This window comes from Mytilus galloprovincialis, chromosome 3 (genome assembly GCF_965363235.1).
Source record: "Mytilus galloprovincialis chromosome 3, xbMytGall1.hap1.1, whole genome shotgun sequence".
Lineage (NCBI taxonomy): Eukaryota > Metazoa > Mollusca > Bivalvia > Mytilida > Mytilidae > Mytilus > Mytilus galloprovincialis.
This window is the reverse complement of record NC_134840.1, coordinates 7,913,450-7,926,670: the sequence shown is the minus strand read 5'-3', so window position 1 is coordinate 7,926,670 and position 13,221 is coordinate 7,913,450. Positions and strand designations below refer to the sequence as shown.

Sequence of the window (13,221 nt, the reverse complement as noted above, 5' to 3'; positions counted from 1 at the left end):
ATAAAAAAAAAAAGATTTATCAGGACGACAACGGTTTTCGTAGCTTTAAAAAAAATCAACGTAAACGCTAATTGACACATCTGATAATATTGTTATTATGAAATAGAACAGCAAGTTGTTTTTGCTTTTAATCGTATAAGCCCTTTTTTGAAATATTTAACTCGTGATATATGTTTTGAAGAAAATTGTGCTTTAAGCACTCGAATGTTACGTTCGGCAAATCATTACCGGTCAAATCATTAACATATTCAGTTGAAAGGCTCCGCTTGCTACAAAGATAACGACTTACACTGGGGTAAAGCTGATGACCGTAACTGCATTCACGGTCATCCCAAGATGTCGGATGAAAAATTAGGTCAGTTTCTGTATTGTCTGTTAAAGTGTTTCTATATCATTTTCTTTACAAATCATACATTTCAACGATGTAAATTTATATAAGATTCACACGGAAATCACTAATTACTACCGAGAAATGTGCATGAAACAGAAATTTCGATTTGAAAAATCGCTCAGATGACCGTAAATTACAATCGAGATGACCGTAACAGAATCAGCGATTCATAACAAGGGTGACCGTAATTGGTTTAAAGATGACCGTAATTTGTAAATGATGACCGTAACTTTTAAAGGATGACCGTCATTTATAAGAAATATTCGTATTTATATAACTACCTTTTTGTATCCAATGAAGTTAATCGTGTTGGTATAAACGTATTAATATGAGAGTATTATCCTATAAGTTGAAGAAACTAAGACGTGCTTCAAATACATAGTTCACCATATGTATCATTTTTACAGTAGAGGGCTTAATTTTTAAAATGAATTTGCAACAAGACATGCACATGAACAAGTGGGCAAAACATGCAACAAAAGCGCGATAAAATGACACCTTACAAGTATAATGAACAAAAAATGCGGTGCACAGCCTCCAACTACAAGACAAAAGATTTTTTTTTATTTCTGGGATTCCCTTCAATGACGTATAATAAATACACATTTTTAAAAATGCCAATGCATGTACACCCATTGATATTATATCGTCTTCCATTTTGTCGTGCAAATAAAATAGAAAATATTTTGAAAATATCATACGACTAAACTAGTGATGGTAAGCTCCAGCAAAGTAGCTCCTTAAAATAGTCTTGTACGAATAGCGTATCACAAAGGGGAACGTTGTCAATTTGTATGTATACAGAAATGTTATTCATACAGTCAGGATTCTACTTTGTCAAAATTATCTCCCCATTACGCCAGGCAGTTCATTTTCACAATCGTAGAAATGGAAGCCATTGTAGGGATGACGCGTTGCCAATTTTGCTCCTGAAAACCGATAAATTTATCCACATAGCACCATTACGATCCTTATATGTCATTTGTATTTTAAAAGACAAATGTATCTACTAGCTAATGAGCATCAGTTAATGATCTTGTCTGCATTGATTCAACTTAAAATTATTGAAATTCTTAAACATTTAAAAAAAAATCTGATTAAATATTTCGCGGAAGGGCAGACTAAAAATTTTCAGTGGTTGAAGATTATAAACCCTAGTTATCACACAAAAAAAATAATTTTTTTTTCGAAGATATGCATTTTCATCATCCAAATTAAAAGACTGTCGTCAAGTACTTTTAGAAAAAAAATAGCTATTCGAACACACCTACTCTGTTTTTGTTATTCATTAGATAGGTATTTCACTTGACCCATATATTTCATCTTTTCGTACTGTCATTTTTTTACGTTATAAAGTCAACCTGTAGCTTTGATATATAAAAATTATAGAATCTGAAGCGAGATGCTATATCAAATACTCTTACTTTGTACGTTTTAAAGACAAAATATACACCTCAAACATAAAAAGGTGCACTCGATTTTCTCTTTTCGATACAATCGTTACCTATTTTTGGGAATTTTTCCTTGATTCAGTCCGATATGCGGTTTAAATAGAACAAAAGAATTCGACCTCTTGTGTTTAGAAGGTAGAAAAGTGTAATGAACTTTGTATACGGTTGTCAAGATGTCACAAAAGTTACTTTCCGTAAAGTCATTAAAAATATTTGCATTCAGGTTGTTTTATTTTCACATTGTACAATTGTTCATAATGCAACTTGCAAACAATCGTTTTTAAAACGACCATAAGTCAAGCTGTTACGTCATTTAGGAGGTCTCCTTATAAACTGCTACTTTTTTTTGCCCGACATAGAAAAAATCTGGGAAAAATTACAAAAATCGAGAAATGAATTGTCAATCGTTTAAGACCATTCCCAAAGTGGCACACCTAAATTTGACATTTAGACGCAACTTCAAAGTTGGATGTTATATGACGGGGTTTTGTTAATTAATTTACGCATCGAACACACCCGTCCTATATATGTAACATCACATGACTTTTAAGTGATTAAAACTATTTTTTTTAAATAATATTTGCATGCTTCACATGTTTTTTTCTTAAACAAATACAATTACACCGACAGTCATAATTTCTGTATTATTTAAAAAAAGTTTTGTTACACATTTTGTTACACTTAGTTATACAGTAACTTGGCCCGGATTGGTTGACCATTGTGAAGTTGGGTTTTTGGGGTAGCATAGATTTATATCGTTGTATTCCTTTTGTTTGTGTTAACCAATTGTTGTTCGGAATTATTTTTTATACATCATTTATTGATCCTGCAATTGTTTGTAATTTAGTTTGCGTCTTATTTCTTGAGTGTCATATTTGGCTACGTTTGTGTTCGATCATACAGTATAATAAGTCGGTAGTTGCCCGCGAATGGATTTTTTTTAATTTCTTGTGACTCTTTGCGTCTTATTTGTTGATTGCAGTTGGTTTTTGTTTTGTGTCTTAAATTACCCCCTCACTCTTTTTTGCAATTTGAATGTTAAATTTTCGTTCCCGTATGTAAATAAACCCCCCGCTCCGAATCCGCCTATATTCTTGAAAACACTTACAAACAACCAAGCCGTTGCTAAGACGGTGCTTAAAGAGCAGGGCTTAGGTTAAAATTGTAAGTTACCAGTTGACTGTCATATTTTATGTAGAATGTACAACCTGTTTCATTTAAAAAAAATGATGATTCTAAAAAATAACAACAAGAGTGCACACACTGAAATGTCTCGCCTTCTTAACTAATCATTGATTTTATGTTGATAGTCCTAAATGTAAAGCTTTATTACAACTGTCACATAAACTTAACATTAACCAAGAAAACCAAACATTGATCAATGAACCATGAAAATGATGTCAAGGTCAGATAAACATGATAAACCATGCCAGGCAGACATGTACAGCTAACAATTCTTCCATACAACAAATTTAGTTGACCTATAGCTTATAGTTTAAGAAAAACAGACCAAAACACAAAAACGTAACACTGAGCAATGAACTGTGAGAATGCGGTCAAGGTCAAATAAAATCTGCGACACTGATATATGATCATAAAATATTTACATACACCAAATACAGTTGGCCTATAATTGTTTATTGTATTAGAAAAATAGACCAAAACTCAAAAACTTAACTTTGACCACTGAACCATGAAAATGAGGTCAAGGTCAGATGACACCTACCAGCTAGACATGTACACCTTACAATCATTCCATACACCAAATATAGTAGACCAATTGCATACAGTATAAGCAAAACAGACCATAACACAATAACTTAACTATGACCACTGAACCATGAAAATGAGGTCAGGGTCAGATGACACCTGCCAGATGGACATGTACACCTTACAGTCCTTCCATACACCGAATATACTAGACCTATTGCTTATAGTATCTGAGATATGGACTTGACCACCAAAACTTAACCTTGTTCACTGATTCATGAAATGAGGTCGAGGTCAAGTGAAAACTGTCTAACGGCTATGAGGAACTTGCAAGGTATGCACATACCAAATATAGTTATCCTACTACTTATAATAAGAGAGAACTTAACATTACAAAAAATTTTAACTTTTTATTCAAGAAGTCACTGAACCATGAAAATGAGGTCAAGGACATTGGACATGTGACTGACGGAAACTTCGTATCATGAGGCCTCCATATACAAAGTATGAAGCATCCAGGTCTTCTACCTTCTAAAATATAAAGCTTTTAAAAAGTAAGCTAACACCGCCGCCGCCGCCGGATCACTATCCCTATGTCGAGCTTACTGCAACTAAAGTCGCAGGCTCGACAAAAATTAAGCATATGCTCTTTTAACTGTTCTTGAACATGACTCCAATTTCAGAGTTCAGATGATCAAGTTCTTTGAAGAAGGAGAAAGGGCAAACCAATGGTACTGCTATATCATCTCAGAAATTATCTAAATTATTACCATCAGCAGGGGCGGATCCAGCCATTTTAAAAAGGGGGGTTCCTAACCCAGGACAAAGGGGGGGGGGGGGTTCCAATTACATGTCCCCATTCAAATGCATTGATTGTCCATAAAAAAGGGGGGGTTCCAACCCCCGGAACCCCCCCCCCCCCCTCCCTCTGGATCCGCGCCTGATCAGTATTACAAGGCTATGAAGGATGCATTCACATCTCTTAGATGTTATGGATACGTTTGACAAATTCTGTATATAAAAAAAAAAGTTCCTTTTGTGGCATAACTTTATTCATATAGATTACTTCTCCAACATATCTTTATATATATATTGCTTTCTTTAGTTCAAATTGGAATCTCAGATAAGCATCTGGTACCATCTCCTCTCAGTTCCATGCCTCTGGTCGAAATGTGTACTTCAGAATTATTCCTGACTGTCAGATGTATAGCAGAACTTTCACACAACTTCTTGATAAAACTGCTGTCTTTCTCCCTTTTCGACACTGCAAACAAAAAAATCGAACAGGCAATTAAAGAGGGGCCGGGTTGCAACCACATGTTCCCCGTACAAACGGATCGGAACTAAGAGATCTTTCCAGGATCTGGCACTGGATTTATACATCAGATGCGTCACAAAATATAAACATGTTATTAAATATACTAAAATATGAAATAAAAAAAAATATAAATCGAAAATGTTGAATTATCATTTATGTCTACGAAACCACAAGATCCTACTTAATTGACCATGTTTTCAAATCATATCAAATGTTTTCATTGGTCTTCACTTGTTAGAAAAATGTACTGAATTTATTGTTAGCTAAATTATCAATGTTAGGTTATTGCATATTCTTCAGAGCTGTATCTTGAACTAATGAATTGAAATAGAGGGGATGGGTATACGTACTAAACATTTGTCTGTATTTACAACATATCTAACAAACATGTGAGAAAAGTTAGGTTTAGAATACGAAATATCTCTCTCATTCTGTAAACAGATATTGTAGGATTGTTAAGGTATTTTGGTGTTTTTAAAAGACCCTCTTTTTTTTGTAATATACAGCACAAAAACATTTAGTTAGGATAAAGAACTAATAAACGATAGTCCAATAATGTAAGGCTTCAGAGTTTCATATCATTTACATTCAACATGTTTATCGGATTTTTTTTTACTATCAATGTTGAACCATTAATTTTTACCGGATTTTTTAAAACTACTAATGTTGAACCGTAGAACCGTTCAACATTGAAAGTAAACAAAAATCGATAAAAAAATGTTGAATGTAAATGATATGAACCTCCGGTCTTATATTAAAGGACAATATATAAGACTTCTGAGGTTCATATTTACATTCAACGGTTTTATCGGATTTTTTTTTTTACTATGAACCGTTCAATAACAATAGTAAAAAAAATCCAATATAAAAACGTTTGATATTAGTGATATGAACCTCCAAAGTCTTATATAATAGCACTACGGTAAATAGAATAATTGAAATTCAGTAAATTGAGTGTGAGAGGCTATTTTAATCCACTTTATGAGTGTGTATTATATAATGTTACAATGTAACAAACCTATCAAACACACCGTGAAAAATAACATTATCTCCCCTGGAAATGCTTAACAACACGACACAAAAAACTGCTACCTTTTTTTGCCCTATATCACATAATTATGAAAACACATTACATAGATAGGGAATACTTTGCTTGTCTACACGTTTGAATGTGTAGGTGGCACACTCAGAACGATCGTCTCTAGATTTTTTTTTGAAATTCGTCCCGGCCTTTCCGGGTTCACGTAGCAACACGTTTCTTTCCTTCCCAGCTATTCCTGATTATGAATTAATCCAAAACATGAATTTATCCCAATGCAACAACTATTAAACAACTCACCTATACCAATGGTGATCGTCTAATTCCTAGCTGATTCCTGTAATCGTACCTTTCTTGACGACACCCATCGTTGTAGCGTCTACCATTGGAGGTAGCGAAATTACATGATTTGACAGGAGAGCGAAATAAACAAGGGGAGCAATTTTATCGAACCGCATTCCGGACTGGATTCACATAATGGAAGGGCAGACACGAAAATTTCTGAACTAATCGATTGATATGTTCTCCGTCCGTGGTAAAAAAAAATCGGAGGTTATGCATTTTCTGCATCCAACTTATAGTACCCATGTCGTCGACTTGATATCTTATTGTTCTGCATTACTATGTAATTGATCAATTGAAAACTTATGCAAATGGTGTTTTTAAAATTAAACACTTCGTAATTGAGAAGAAAATTGTCGTTTTATTTGTTTCTAATAACTTTTAAAAATTTTGTTACTATAGTAAACATTACAGTAAACATTTATCGCCTTCTCTAACAATGAGCTACGATTCTTTTGTTCTATATCAACTGGATTTCCGCCTGCATATATCAAGACAAATCAAGATTTTAATCTGCTTCCTCTGGAACCATACACATGGGCTCGATTACCGAATATTCATATGTATTATTAATGTTTTTTATGCTCCATTTATGAACATTATGTTTTTTCTGGTCTGTGCGTGCGTTCGTCCGTTCGTCTGTTCGTTTGTCCGTTTGTCCAGGTTCAGGTTAAATCAACTTGAAACTTAGTACACATTTTCCCTATGGTATGATCTTTTGAATTCTAATGCCAAATTACAGTTTTATCCCATTTTCACGGTCCACTAAACATAGAAAATGATAGTGTAGATGAGGCATCCGTGTACTAGGACATTCATTTTTCTTCAAATTTTCGTCGTATCGCTGTCAATTTGTATTAAAATTTTAACGTCGTTATCAATAAATATTTCATTGTTTACGAGAAATATGCAATTTACTATCATTGTCATGAAACCAAAATACGGCCAATAGTTTAAAAAAAGAAATTTATGAAACATATTTATATCCGCTAACCGAGCCCCTATTGAGTCGACAAACTCAACAAAAAACTTTGAATACAAGTACGGATATTTCTTAGAATTGACGGTCGTCCTTTATAAATTACAGTCAGCCTTTACAAATTGCGGTCACCTTCACAAGTTACGGTCATCTTTTTACCAATCACGGTCATCCTTGTTATATGTTACGGTCATCTTGAAAATATTTTGATTATGATTTACGGTCATCTTAACGATTTTTTCAAATCGAATTTCCCATTTCATGCACATTTTTCGGTAGTAATTTGTGATTTTCGAGTGATTCTTTTATAAATTTACGTCGTTGCAATGTATGATTTGTAAAGAAAATGATATAGAAACACTTTAACAGACAATACAGAAACTGACCTAATTTTTCATCCGACATCTTGGGATGACCGTGAATGCAGTTACGGTCATCAGCTTTACCCCAGTGAGATTAAGGCCCACAGAGGGTCAAAGGAAAAGATTGTCAACTTTTTTGAACGAATCTTTTAAAATCTCAAATTAGGCCAAAAATTGGTAAAACAAATCTAATATTTCTGAACTTTTATGACTGATAACTTTCAGATCCAGTTTGTTTCATACACAAAGACAATGATACATTTACTCAAAAGTCAAATCGACGGTTTTTTCTGCCGATTAGTTATACTTGCATCAACATCAACATTGAGGTGTCGGTGTATATGAAGAAGAGATAGATTTGAAAGTCGAAAGGACACCAAGAAGTCAGGTATTGTTTGTTGGTCAGTATTGTAAAGACCCGATATCTGGTTAAAGGGGATGGTGTTGTGTACATGATGATGTATTACTTGTCGGAGAAGCTTCAGGCTTAGATGATTCTCCGCTATCGTCAGTTGCAAACCTAGTCTGACAATTTGGACTCTCTTCTTCATCTTTCTTTCGTTTCGAACGAACAACAAATTTATCCATGTTGAAATTTTGTTTTTACCTATGCACGAGTTATCGTACTTAACCATGATACTAGTATCAGATTCGAATACGGGTGGGTTATACATAAATAATAGTACGCATAAGAATTAAAATTTTTAAATTTAAATTTGTTTTTTCTAAAGGGATTATAATCGGCAAATTTATGTATAGGCACGTGCCTAGTCGAGCCTTAGGTAGCTACGCCCCTGAGTGACACAGTAGTTCGACGTTAGTTTTTCTCTTGATAAGATTTTATTTAAATACTAGTATGTACAATAAACAATTCACCAGACAGTACTAGATGTCACAAACGGACAGCTAAATTGCATGATTATCTGTTACAGTAATAACAGGATTGTCTGACATAAAATGTTTTTTCTTCTTAAAAGAAACGTTCTTCTCTCTGATTTTAAAGACAATGCAGAAAAGGTGCAGGAAAGAGCACTCCGTTTTGTGTATGAGGATTTTACCAGCTCCTACGAGGACCTCTTACTTAAAGCTAAGGTGCCCTCCTTGCAGATCAGACGGATAAGAACAATGGCTCTAGAAACTTTTAAAATTATAAACAACATAGCTCCTGTGAGCTTACAAAATTTGGTGAATGTCAAAAAATCTAAATATTCTTTCAGGCATGTAAATATTCTTGAAATTCCACAGGTAAAGTCAACCCGTTACAGTAAAAAATCGTTCAAATTTGCTGCTGCTACTTTATGGAACAGCCTTCCAAACCATTTCAGGACTGAAAACAGTTTTTCACATTTTAAAAGTCTTGTTCAGTCCTGGAACGGTTTGGAATGTCACTGTTCTGCTTGCAGATAATTCTTGAGCTGTTATTATTTATGCTGCTTTGGGTTGCTCTGGTCAAGCATGGTTTTACTTCATTTTAAAATGTGTTGCTTATTTTTATTGCATGCTATGTATGTGAGATTTTAACTTTGTATTACAGGTTGTTTTTAATGTCAAAATGCACTGTTTTTATGTTATTTATTTGTTTTATATTCGGTCAAAAGCTCCTTAGAGCTTGTGTTGCCTTTTTGAAATTATGCCGAATCAAAATAAAGTTTTCTTATCTTATCTTATCTTATCTTATCTTATAATGCAATTTGCTAACTGTTACAACGTTTTAAAATAGTCTACTAAATTAGATTTAGCTTGATGATTCGACAATACGAAATGTCTTCTTTTGTAGTTACTAAATTATAAGAAAATTTGCGAAATACAAAATTAAACCGTAAATTTTCTTTAAAAACCCTATTAGCATCGTTTGGTCAACATCAAGCGTATTTAACAAACGTATCATCAACATTTCACATAAAATTCATTAAGAAATATTTCAGCAAATCAGTGACAGCTTGACACAATTAATAGTCACAGACGTTTTAAACCAGTTCGCATTGGAAAAGATTAAAAAGAAAAAAGATAATTTCTAGAACTTTCCGTTGCAGACAAAGGTCTCGATGGCGTCAACTTAATCAATAGTATTCATCATAAACTAGTTCAGTCGAAAATACCTCCATAATTTAAAGATAGTCTGTATCAATCATTTCTTATACCTATACTAAACCTATTGCAACTAAAATTTTCAATTACAAATATGTTTTGCAGGATCTCAATATTGACGACTTCAAGTATGAACCTACTTTTTGCAAACGTAGATACAGGTATCTTGTCTTACGGAGAGATACGTCCTACTAAGAATCACTCTGATTCAAACAAAAAATTCTTTGAAACTGACGGTATCAAGATGCTTGATTTCTTGATTGACAACATATTTGTTAAGGTTGGAGGATGATTTTCAATAGACTGTCGGAATTCCAGTGGGAACCACTTGTGTCCCTCTTCTTGTCGACTTGTTACTGTATTATTATGAGGCTGACTTCATACAGGAATTTCTTAGGAAGAACGATAAGAAGGTAGCATTATTCTTTAACTTTACTTTCCGCTATATAGATGATGTTCTCTCACTAAATAATTCAAAACTTGTTGACTATGTTGAACGAATATATCCCATCGAACTAGAGATAAAGAATACAAAAGATACAGTAAAGTCTGCCTCATATCTTGACTTACATCTAGAAATTGACAATGAGGGTCGATTGAAAACAAAAAAGTACGACAAAAGAGATGATTTCAGCTTCCCAATTGTGAAATTTCCATTTCTGTATAGCAACATTCTAGCAGTGCCTATATATGGAGTATATATCTCTCAATTGATATGATATTCCCGAACTTGTATTTCCTATTATGATTTCCTTGATAGAGGGTTGCTGCTCACAAAGAGGCTATTAAACCAAGAGTTCCAAATAATGCAGTTGAAATTATCCCTTCGTAAATTTTATGGACGCCATCATGAGTTGATTGACCGTTATGGAATAACCGTTTCATAGATGATAATGGATATGTTCCTTATGTCGAAACTACAATCCAGTTCCCTGTTCATGAATGTGACCGAACGAATTACACAATATACCGGATTTGTAATAACATAAGCAACATGGTGGATGCCAAATGTGGAGCAAGATCTGTTCACTCTTCCAGAGCACCTGAGATCAATGCAAGTTTTTGATGGGGATCGTGTTGCTTTGTCTTTAGTTTTCTCTGTTGTGTATTGTGTCCTATTATTTGTCTATTTGTCTTTTTCGTTTTTAGCCGTGGCGTTGTCAGTTTATTATCGATTTATGAGTTTGACTGTCTTTTTGGTATCTTTTGCCCCTCCTTAAAAAACATAATACTCTAAATCTTCTATAATTTATGTGTTTACACACCAGATAAGTGTCATTGTCAGACATGTTACATTTTGAAAGTTTAATACCTTAATGATAGGGTTTCCACCGCTCAGGTGGTTCCATCATGAGATGGATCCCCTATCCTCGACTGTTTCGGCACTGTCCAGGAAAATCTCCAGGGTTGCGCCGACTGAGTTCATCAGTCTCAGCCAGGAACCCGCTAACTCTTTCACTGCTCTTCTCTATTCCTCCATACCTAACCAGAAGCTTCCTCTGCCTGTCTTCCAATTTTCCAACAACACTTCTTCTTACTGGTCCAGTTAGTCGTAGGGACCCCAAGGCTCTCCAAAATGTTTGAGAAACAAAGCCTCTACAGCCTACCTCCACTAGAAAATACCATGTCCTCCAATTCTTCTCTTGAATGTATGTTACCAATTCCTGGTACATGACAAGCTTTCTCTCATGGGATTCTTCCATGGCACTGTTAGCTTTACAAAAATGACATGTCTGCTGATTCTGGACCACAGCATAATTTCTGGTCAGAGGGTTGTTGTTAAATTCTCTCTTGTGAAGGTGGTCTTTCCCCCAACGTCGGTTTGTATCTTCCAGTCAATTGCTGTTGCTAGAATACCACTGGCTTTGCTGTATGTGTTTCTTGGTGACTTTTCACCTCCTTTGACGACGTTAATAAACTTTAGACCCTTCTCTATATTAGTCTTCATCTTCCTCAATGTGTCCAAGGCTGCTGCTATTTCTCGAAGGACTTTATTCATGTAAATCTACCATCCTTTAGAGCTGTCCTGCAAAACGACAAAACATGTTCTAGGTGTGCTGGCTTACCGCACAAGTTACAACTAGGGTCTTCAATCATTGTAACGTTTGTGGGTGTTGGTAGTACGTCGTATATTGATCTTAGTAAGAAGCTTATCTTCTGGCCGTCCATTCTCCACATCTCATGCCAACTTATCTTTCTTGGTCTTGCCATTTCCCATTTCATAAATTGGCCTTGTTTGTTCATACTGACGGCTCTTATTTGTCGTTCTTCTTCTTCCCTTCTTCCCCTAGACTAATTTTTTGGTGAACAAGTTCCCTTCTATGTCTATCATCTGCTGACTGTCATACTGGTTGCTGAATGTTGCCAAAATCAATTCTCCTTGATGTAACCACTCCCATAATGTAGATATTTCTTAATTGGCTCACTTCATCTTCAACAGCGGTCTTTGCCATCATTTTTTCTCTGTTCTGACATCAACATTAGCCTCTTTCACCTTGTCATCTTTACTGTCTCTTAGCGTCATAACTTGTCTGGGTTTTGTGACTTTAAACTCCTCTGTAATAGAAGACAGTGGTAGGTTGAAGTTTTGAACTAGTGCTGTACAAGCCAATGCTGCTAAAACTCGTTGGAAACCCAAGTCATTTGCGTAAGTGTCTGTTGAACATCCTCTCTTAACTTTCAACCTTGGTTAGAGGTACTTTTTACATCAACAGAGACCATGTGATCCTTGTCAATATTCCATGCTGATAGCATGTCTGTCCCTAGTCAGGAGCCTGTAATTCAGTGGTTGTCGTTTGTTTAAGTGTTGCAATTTTTTTTTGCGGTATGGGCTTTGCTCATTGTTGAAGGCCGTATGATGACCTATAGTTGTTGATGTCTGTGTCATTTGATCTCTTGTGTGGACAGTTGTATTGATGACCTACAGTTGTTGATGTCTGTGTCATTTGATCTCTTGTGGACAGTTGTATCATTGACAACCATACCACATCTTCTTTTTATATATTTGCTGTTATTGTCATTTCATCCCTGAATACTCTTATTGCTGGCTGACTGACCCCAGATGACATTACAGGCCCTTTGTCTTCTTCTCTGCTGAATTTACTAGCATATTCATTGCTACTGAGAATAAAACTACTGTAATGGTACGTCCTGTTACGATTCCCACTTCCAGTCTTTGCTACGCTGTTATGTAGTCTGCAACTGAAACCTCAATATAAAGTTAATAAAATAGTGCTGAACCATTTCTCTAACCTTATCAGGTATGTAGTATTTCTCCAAAGTTAAGTCCCCTAGCTTGTGTGGTATACTTCTGTAAGCGTTTGCCAGGTCTAACCACAGGACAGTCAAATCTCCTTTGTTCTCTTTGGATTCCTGGATAATCTTTGTTAAAACGCGTGCATGTTCGTGGTACTCTGGTACTTCTTGTATTCAATCTCTCTGAACTGAAATGTCGATATAGTTGTTCTCAAGCATATATGTTGTAACCCGTTTCGGAAGACAAACCTTTCCCTCAAACGTTGAGAAGTGATATAGTCCTAAA

The 13,221-nt window shown here is 35.0% G+C and overlaps 1 long non-coding RNA gene across 1 annotated transcript in view; it reads right to left on the bottom strand.

Moving 5' to 3' along the window:
• LOC143067099 (uncharacterized) overlaps positions 1 to 13,221 on the bottom strand; it is a 160,586-nt gene that overhangs the window by 66,279 nt on the left and 81,086 nt on the right. The gene's annotated exons all lie outside the window — the stretch shown is intronic.